The 10,259-nt window shown below is 38.5% G+C and overlaps 1 pseudogene; it reads right to left on the reverse strand.

Moving 5' to 3' along the window:
• Positions 1-471: 471 nt before the first annotated feature.
• On the reverse strand, positions 472-2,140 carry LOC101104722 (glutamate dehydrogenase 1 pseudogene; annotated as a pseudogene).
• Between the last annotated feature and the right edge of the window lie 8,119 nt (positions 2,141-10,259).

Raw genomic sequence — 10,259 nt, forward strand, 5'->3', positions numbered from 1 at the left:
ATAAATCACTTAAGGACCATGCTAGCTCGTGAAAATGCCATATACCTGTTTCTTAAATGTGTCAAAGCACCTGATAGACTTGTTCAGAGCTGACAGGGCAAGTGATTGACTGGTCTTGGATAACATGTGCCTTCCTAGGACCATAGCTGAATGTTCTGGAATGCAGCCATGGAGAAAGGCAGCACAAGCAGATGGAAAATATATATATATATATATGTTATTTAAAGGCAAAATGCCCAAATGACTTTCTGGCATGGCTAATTTCTACTATCACTTATTATCTTATGTATGATTCCCTAACCTTATTATTATTTTTTTCCTTAAGGGGCTGATTTGGATTGACTTGTTGAGAATGGTGTCTATTATCTATTAAGTCATGAGAAAGAGATTTCTGTGGTTACATGTAAACTTGTGATAGGTCTGCAGAGGAAGAGGTGAAAAGGGTAGTGAAGAAGTCCGCCACAGCCTGGTCTATGTGAAGGTCACACCAGCTTCATTGTACACCTTGAAGACTTTCTCAATGGTTTTAACATAGGCAGCTGTTCTTAGGTCCAATCCCAGGTTACACTTCATGGCCTTGTCCATAATTTGCCTGGCAGAGTGCTCCATGGTGTAGCTAAGCCAGAGTGCGTAATGTCTTTGTCAGATATCCAGTCTTGGAACTCTGCTGTAGGTACAATGGGAATAGTTCTACCATATTTTCCAAATTTCCTTTCCAAACTCTCTTGAACAGACATGAGCAAGTGGTAGTTAGAATCTCTTTCATATTTGAAGTTCAAACGGCCATAGCTGACATGATTTAGATTCTTTAGCTACTCAAAGTAAGATACTGTCACTATCCAGCATTCAAGTAGAGATCTAGAATAACCATGGTATTTCTCACTAGGAAAATCTTGTCAGCTTCTGGAGTTGTTGGTCCATTGGCACCTTCAGCAATGATCTTGGCTTTGACTCTTGGTGCATTGGACTTGGTCAGCTGCTTCTCGCTGGCAGCAGGGATGTCACAGTCAACCTCCAAGATTCTCCTTTCATAGATCTTTGCTTTGGGGAAGTCCAAGATTGTTTCATGTTGCAATTTGAAGTCTTCCAGTTCCTTTGGGTCAATACCATCTGGATTCCATACGCTGCCATCAGACTCACCAACAGCAACACATTTAGCACCAAAACGATGTAAATATCTCATAGGGTACAGGCCCACATTACCAAATCCATGAACAGCAAATGTTTTATCTCCAAATCCTGGTGTCATTCCTTAAATACTCATGTAAGAAGATTCATTGATGAAGTTTTCAATTCCATGGAAATCTCCCTGACCAGTAACAGAGATCCATCTGTGGATTTCATGCTGACTAATGGGCTTACTGGTAACACAGGCATGGGCGTTAACACCAGAGTGCCCTATAGTGCTACCATGGGTGTCAGCAATCCAGGACATCTCCAGTTGGCCTGTGCTCATGTCTGGGGCAGGCACATCAATGCCAGGACCAATAAAGCCTTTCTTTGCCAGCTCCATGGTGAACCTCCTTGTGATCTTTTCCAATTCATTATCAGTATAGTTCTTGGGACTGATCTAAACATCAGCTTTGGCAACCCTAAATAGCACATCAACCACTGCACACTTATATGTTATCAGATAAGCCAGAGCTTTAACTTCATCTACACTCACATCAGTGCTATAATGGATACCTTCCTTGCAGGGCATGAGGTGCTGGCTGTGCTGGGCCCAGTAGCCCTCGATGACTTCCTAGGAGCTGTCGTCATGCCAGATGGGGAAGGACAGGCTCATCATATGATCACAGGGCTTGGTGATGCACAGGATGTCATGCACTGGGTTCCACTTCTGCTTCTCGGTCTCCTGGGTCTTGAGGTCCTCCACCAACTTGTCCTCCACGATGCTGGCACTACAGTCGAAGAAGCCCTCCACCATATTGAAGAAGATGAGGTCATCCTCGCCGTTGGCTGCCACCTTGCTGTAGTGTCACCAAGTGGATGGCACAAGCCCTGGCTGCAGGGCTGCGATGGCTGCAGCACACTGCCCCATGGGTCCGGCCCAGCAGTGCGGTGGCGTCAGTAGCCACAGAATTCAGGGCAGCAGGCTCGACACGGGTCAGCAGCAGCACTTCACCAGGCACCGGTACATGGCAACAGGAGGGAGATGCTCTCTCATGGAGAAGAGGCACTCTCACAGTCTCAGAGATGGACGGAGGGAGGAAGGGCTTGGCATGGGCTGCCCTTTTAAGCCACAGGTTCCGACCTTGAATATTGAGTTTCAAGCCAGCTTTTTCTTCTCTTTCACCATCATTAACGGACTCTTTAGTTCCTCTTCCTTGTCTGCCATTAGAATGGTGTCATCTGCATATCTGAGGTTGTTATTTTTCCTGGAAATCTTGATTCCAGCTTAAGATTCATCCAGCTTGGCACTGTCTCACATTTTTCTTTTTAAATAAATATATTGGTATAAAATTTATATATGATAAAACTAATTTTAGATTACAATTCAACGACTTCTGACAAATGTATATATCAGTGTAATCATCACTATGATCAAGATATAGAATACTCCTACTAACTCCAAAACTTTCCTCTTACTCCTGTGTTTTCAATCTGCCTGCTCTACTCTTAACCACAAGCAAGAACTGATGCAGTTTCTAACATCCCAATATTTTGAAACTAATTTCTTTATGTACACATAGCAGCAATGAGACTCAATTTTTTAAATTCCTTAATAAAACTGTCTCTAACATTTTAAATTAAATAAGAGAATCTAAAAATCTGGCTGTAAATTTAAAAGTTTAAGAAAATGTACATACTTCATTGTTCTTGATTATGAATAATATTCTGAAAGTATTACAATAACATAAATTATAAAATAATGTCAGGAAAAATACTAAACTATAATACCACATTTTACTTTTTTTTAGTCTAAGGCTTGGATCCACATTCAACTTTAAAGATTCATGGGAGCCAAGTCTTTTACTGAAGTTGATATATCCAGTACCTAATACAGTACAGCACAGCAAATGTTCAAAAATTGCTTACTTACTGATGTAGGTAACTAGATCCAATTTTATGCTGAAACTGAGAAGCTTCTAGACCTGTTCCAATTAACAAGTTAAATAACTGTTGAAGACTCAAACACCATTTTAAAAATGCTATACAGGTAACCAAATCTTCCATAATTTTAGAGTTTTAACCAAAGAATATTAAGAAAAACTAAGATGCTGATAACATGGAATAGTGGCTTTTTAGCCTACCATTTTCAAAAAATAAATCATTCTTAAGTTGTTTAGTACTTTGATTTCTGCTTTTGTTGCTTGTGGTTTCAGTATCACTAAAAATAAATAAATAAATAAATAATTGCCAAGATGAATATTGAGGGGCTTCTTTTCCTGTTTTATTCTAGGAATTTTTTTATTACAGAGTCTATATTTAAGTCTTAGATCCATTTCAGATTAATTTTTTGAGTGGTGTTAGATAAGAATCGAGTTTAATTTTTCTGCATGTATTTATCTCATATTCACACCATTATTGGAGAAGGAAATGGAAAACCACTCCAGTATTATTGCCTGAAAAATCCCATGGACAGAGGAATCTGGTGGACCATAGTCCATGGGGTCACAAAGAGTTAGACACAACTGAGCAATTAAAGACAGGGCAGTTATTTTAAAACTCTCGCTCTGATAATCCCAGCCTCCCTGGCATGTAGTTCTGATGCTTGCTCTGTTCAAAGCATATATATATATATATATATATATATATATATATATATATATATATATAGTTTTACTTTTTGTGTCATTTTTTTTCTTGACAGCCAGATATGATGTACCAAGTAGAAGGAACTACTAATAGTACTTTATTAATGGGATTCTAAGTTTTAGGAGAAGAGAAAGAAGTCTATAGTCTTATGATTAGGTCTTAGTCTTCTAGTAAGCTTACGCTTCTAGACTATGGACTTCACAAATTTCTGTTTTGTTTTGTTTGTTTCCTATTCCCTTAGGTTGGACAGAATGGCTAGAGTGGACTGGAGTTGGGTATTTTCCTTCCTTCAGTATACTCTGATAATATCCCAGTAGGCTATATTCCTCTTACCTGGTTTCCCCAGAAGGCTTGCCTTTTTATGAAGAAGGACCTCTGGGGTATTGTAAAATGGGTCTTTTTCTCTTCCCACTGCCAGAAGCATAAGTCGATTTTCTCTAATAATCATTATGAAAACTTGGCCTCACATCTGGATATAAATGGAGAAGGAAATGGCAAGCCACTCCAGTATTTTTTCCTGGAGAATCTCGATGGACAGAGGAGCTTGGCAGGCTACAGGCCATGGGGTCACAGAGTTGGACACAACTTAGATACTGAACATGCACACTAGATGTAAAACTTACAAAATATGGGGGCTATATTATGAGAGGGTCAGTCTGCATTTTTTACTGTTAGAATTGACCATGTTGAGCCTACAGTAATTCATCAATTTAAGATTTCCTACCATGGAATAGTTTCGAGGCAGTTTCTGTTCCTGAGGGTCTGTTCTGATAAAAAGTGGCTCTTCCAGTATTTGCCTTTTCTCCAACTTTGGGAGTGGCAGTTTGCTCTGTGTCTCCTCCACTTTTATAGATCCAGGAAGAGTTGACTTTTCAGTTTGTAAGGATGGAGTGGCAACTGCCAAGCTCTTTTCATGAGAAATCAGAAATTATCAGTTTGAACCTATAGTGAGAGCAGAAGGACCCTAAGGGGAAAGCTCTAAGAGCGTAGCTCTCTTTCTAGAAGTACTAGTTTTACAAAAAAGTTTTCTCTCTCTGTTTATCATGAAAATGAACCTCAGAGCACAAATTATCTTAGTGTACAACACTACTTTTTTTTAACTTTTTCATTTTTTGAGCTTCTTTTATTCTAGTTTTCAAGACTTACTTCAGTTCAGATCAGTCACACCGTCATGTCTGAAACTTTGCAACCCCATGAACTGCAGCACAACACGCCTCCCTGTCCATCACCAACTCCTGGTGTCTACTCAAACTCATGTTCATTGAGTCGGTCATGACATCCAACCATCTCATCTTCTGCCATCCCCTTCTTCTCCTGCCTTCAATCTTTCCTAGCATCAGGATTTTTTCAAATGAGTCAGCTCTTCGCATCAAGTGGCCAAAGTACTGGAGTTTCAGCTTCAATATCAGTCCTTCCAATGAACACTCAGAACTGATCTCCTTTAAGATGGACTGGTTGGATCTCCTTGCAGTCCAAGGGACTCCCAAGAGTCTTCAACACTACAGTTCAAAATCATCAATTCTTCAGCGATCAGCTATCTTTATAATCCAACTCTCACATTGATGCATGACCATTGGAAAAAACATAACTTGACAAGATGGATCTTTCTTGGCAAAGGAATGTCTCTGTTTTTAATATGCTGTCAATGTTGGTCACAACTTTCCTTCCAAGGACTAAGCATCATTTAATTTCATGGATGAAGTCACCATCTGCATCGATTTTGGAGCCCCTCAAAATAAAGTCAGCCACTGTTTCCACTGTTTCCCCATTTATTTCCTATGAAGTGATGGGACTGGATGCCATGATCTTCGTTTTCTGAATGTTGAGCTTTAAGCCAACATTTCACTCTCCTCTTTCACTTTCATCAAGAGGCTCTTTTGTTCTTCTTCAATTTCTGCCATAGGGGTGGTGTCATATGCATACCTGAGGTTATTGATTTCTCTCCTGACAATCTTGATTCCAGCTTGTGCTTCATCCAGCCTAGCATTTCTCATGATGTACTCTGCATATAAGTTAAATAAGCAGGGTAACAATATACAGCCTTGACATACTCCTTTCCCGATTTGGAACCACTCTGTTGTTCCATGTCCAGTTATAAGTGTTGCTTCCTGACTTTCATACAGATTTCTTAAGAGGCAGATCAGGTGGTCTGGTATTCCCATCTCTTTCAGAATTTTTCACAGTTTGTGGTGATCCTCACAGTCAAAGGCTTTAGCATAGTCAATAAAGCAGAAGTAGATTTTTTCCGGAACTCTATTGTTTTTTCAATGATTCAGCAGATGTTGGAAATTTGATCTCTGGTTCCTCTGCTTTTCCTAAATCCAGCTTAAACATCTGGAAGTTCACAGTCCACGTATTGCTGAAGCTTGGCTTGGAGATTTTTGAGCATTACTTTGCTAGCGTGTGAGATGAGTACAATTGTGCAGTAGTTTGAGCATTCTTTGGCATTGCTTTTCTTTGGGATTGGGATGAAAACTGACCTTTTCCAGTCTTGTGGCCACTGCTGAGCTTCCAAAATGTGCTAGCATATTGAGTGCAGCATTTTTACAGCATCATCTTTTAGGATTTGAAATAGCTCAACTGGAATTCCATCACCTCCACTAGCTTTGTTCGTAGTGATGTTTCCTAATGCCCACTTGACTTCATATTCCAGGATGCCTGGCTCTAGGTGAGTGATCACACCATCGTGATTATTTGGGTCATGAATATCTTTTCTGTACAGTTATTCTGTGTATTTTTGCAATCTCTTTTAATATCTTCTGCTTCTGTTAGGTCCATACCATTTCTGTCCTTTATTGAGCCCATGTTTTCATGAAATGTTCCCTTGAAGAGATCTCTAGTCTTTCCCATTCTTTGTTTTCTTCTATTTTTTTATTTTTATTTATTTATTTGTTTTTGCGTGAATCACTGAAGAAGGCTTTCTTATCTCTCCTTGCTATTCTTTGGAACTCTGCATTCAGGTGCTTATATCTTTCCTTTTCTCCTTTGCTTTTCACTTTTCTTTTCAAAGCTACTTGTAAGGCTTACTCAGACAGCCAGTTTGCTTTTTTGTATTTCTATTTCTTGGGTATGATCTTGATCCCTGTTTCCTGTACAGTGTCATGAACATCTGTCCATAGTTTTTTAGACACTCTGTCTATCAGATCTAATCCCTTAAATCTATTTCTCACTTCCACTGTATAATCGTAAGGGATTTGATGTAGGTCATACCTGAATGGTCTAGTGGATTTCCCCAATTTCTTCAATTTAAGTCTGAATTTGGCAATAAGGAGTTCATGATTAGAACCACTGTTGGCTCGTGGTCTTGTGTTTGCTGACTGTATAGAGCTTCTCCGTCTTTGGCTGCAAAGAATATAATCAATCTGATTTTAGTGTTGGTCATGTGGTGATGTCCATGTGTAGAGTTTTCTCTTGTGTTGTTAAAAGAGGGTGTTTGCTCTGATCAGTGCGTTCTCTTAGCAAAATGCTGTTAGCCTTTGCACTGCTTCATTCTGTACTCCAAGGCCAAATTTGCCTGTTACTCCAGGTGTTTCTTGATTTCCTACGTTTGCATTCCAGTCCCGTATAATGAAAAGGGCATCTTTTTTTTGGGTGTTAGTTCTAAAAGATCTTGTAGGTCTTCATAGAACCCTTCAACTTCAGCTTCTTCAACATTTCTGGTCAGGGCATAGACTTGGATAACTGTGATATTGAATGGTTTGCCTTGGAAATGAACAGAAATCATTCTGTCTTTTTGGAGACTGCATCCAAATACTGCATTTCAGGCTCTTTTTTTGACTGTGATGGCTACTCCATTTCTTCTAAGGGATTCTTTCCCACAGTAGTAGATATTATGGTCATCTGAGTTCAATTCACTCATTCCAGTCCATTTTACTTTGCAGATTCCTAAAATATCAACCTTCACTCTTGCTAACTCCTGTTTGACCACTTCCAATTTACCTTAATTCATGGACCTAGCATTCCAGGTTCTTATGCAATATTGCCCTTTACAGCAACACGCCTTGCTTCTATCACCAGTCACATCCACAACTGGGTGTTTTGTTGTTGTTTTTTTTTGCTTTGGCTCTGTCTCTTCATTCTTTCTGGAGTTATTTCTCCACTAATCTTCAGTAGCATAGTGTGCATCTACCGACCTGGGGAGTTCATCTTTCAGTGTCTTATCTTTTTGCCTTTTCATACTGTCCATGAGGTTCTCAAGGCGAGAATACTGGTAAGAATACTTAGCTTTCAGCTAACATTTAATCTACTTGCAATTTAGAAAATTCTTTAACTTTATTTTATTTTTGTATATGAAAAAGAAAAGTGGAAATATACGTTGATGATTTCCTATACTCTAAGTAAAAGAATATCTTAAAAAAATTCATATTGGAGTATAGTTGATTTACAACATTGTGTTAGCTTCTGGATATAGCAAAGTGATTCAGTTACACATGTGTCTATTCTTTATCAAATTTGTTTCCCATTTAGGTTATTGTAGAATACTGAACAGAGTTCCTTGTGCTATACAGTAGGTCTTTGTTGGTTATCTATTTTAAACAAAACATTGTTTGCATAGCAATCTCAGAGTTTGACATTATTTACCTCTATTAGCAATCCTGATGCATTTTTTGAACTTTTAAATAAACCTCCTACTCTAGTCTCAGGAAGCTCTCTTGGTCATTGATGGATATTTTCAAGGCACATTAAGATTGTCTATATTTGAAACAATTCCTGGGCATACAGTGTAGTTCTGGAGAAATATGATATTGGAGTATTAGACACTGACCATTATTAAGCAACAGTTAATGAGAAGTTTACTACATGTGAGGCATTATTCTCTGTGTTTTATTATGATACTTTGTTTCTGACACATAACCTATGCTCAGTTTTCAAATGGGGTATTTGAGGCTTAACAATTTATTAAGGTTTTAAATGGTGAATTCAAATCTAACTACTGAGATTCCAAACATAGATTATTTTTACTGTATCACTTTCCCTTCCTATATAATTATAAGCTCATGGCTCCAAATTTCTGTGTCTTTTTCCCCATTTCTATATGTGTTCTAAGACAAAATAGATGGGAACCAAAACAATAGTGTCCAGTTATTATAATCTCATTATTTAACTTAAATTGCACTCATCTCAAACTCTAGGAAAGTAATGCTCAAAATTTTCCAAGCTAGGCTTCAACATTACATGAACTGAGAACTTCTATTTGATGGATCATAGAAAAAGCAAGAAAATTCCACAAAAACACTTATTACTGCTTCATTGACTACACTAAAGCTTTTGACTGTGTGGATCACAGCAAATTGTGGAAAATTCTTAAAGAGATAGGAATACCAGACCACCTTACCTACTTCCTGATAAATCTGTATGCAGGTCAAGAAGCAATAGTTAGAACTGGACATGGAACAATGGATTGGTTTAAATTAGGAAAAGAATACGACAAGGTTGTATATTGTCACCTTGCTTATTTAATTTATATGCAGAGTACATCATGTGAAATGCCAGATTGGGTGAAGCACAAGCTGAAATCAAAATTGCCGGAAGAAATATAAATAACCTCAGATATGCAGATGACACCACCCTTATGGAAGAAAGCTAAGAGGAAATAAAGAGCCTCTTGATGAAAGTGAAAGCGGAGAGTTAAAAAGCTGGCTTAAAAGTCAACACTCAAAAAACTACGATTATGGCATCCGGTTCCATCACTTCATGGTAAATAGATTTGGAAACAATGGAAACAGTCAAAGACTTTATTTGGGGGCCTTCAAAATCACTGAAGATGGTGACTGCAGCCATGAAATTAAAATACTTGCTCCTTGGAAGAAAACCTATGGCCAACATAGATAGCACATTAAAAGCAGAGATATCACTTTACTGACAAAGGTCCATCTTTTCAAAGCTATGATTTTTTTCAGTAGTAATGTATGGATGTGAGAGTTGGACTATAAAGAAAGCTGAGCACTGAAGAATTGATGCTTTAGAGCTGTGGTGTTAACGAAGACTCTTGAGAGTCCCTCGGACTGCAAGGAGCTCAAATGAGTCAATCCTAAAGGAAATCAGTCCTGAATATTCATTGGAAGGACTGTTGCTGAAGCTGAAGCTTCAATAATTTGGTCACCTTATGCAAGAGCTGACTCATTAGAAAGACCCTGATGCTGGGAGAGACTGAAACCAGAAGGAGAAGGGGAAAACAGAGGATGAGATAGTGGAACAGTATCACTGACTCAATGGACATTAGTCTGAGCAAGCTCCAGGAGTTGGTGATGGACAGGGAAGTCTGGTGTTCTGCAGTCCATGTGGTCACAAAGAGTCAGAGATTACTGAGCAACTGAACTGAACTGAACCTAAATTTTGCTGCCACCCAATCTGAAGATTGTGTTTTTCATGAAAACAATAAAATGATAGCTATCATTTATGGTAAGTGCTGACACATTGGGACATTTTGCCCCATCAGTCAATTAACAGCATTAATAGTTGTATTTATTGAGAATCCCTATGATACACTCTGTATTAAT

Source organism: Ovis aries, chromosome X, assembly GCF_016772045.2.
Source record: "Ovis aries strain OAR_USU_Benz2616 breed Rambouillet chromosome X, ARS-UI_Ramb_v3.0, whole genome shotgun sequence".
NCBI classification, from domain to species: Eukaryota; Metazoa; Chordata; class Mammalia; order Artiodactyla; family Bovidae; genus Ovis; species Ovis aries.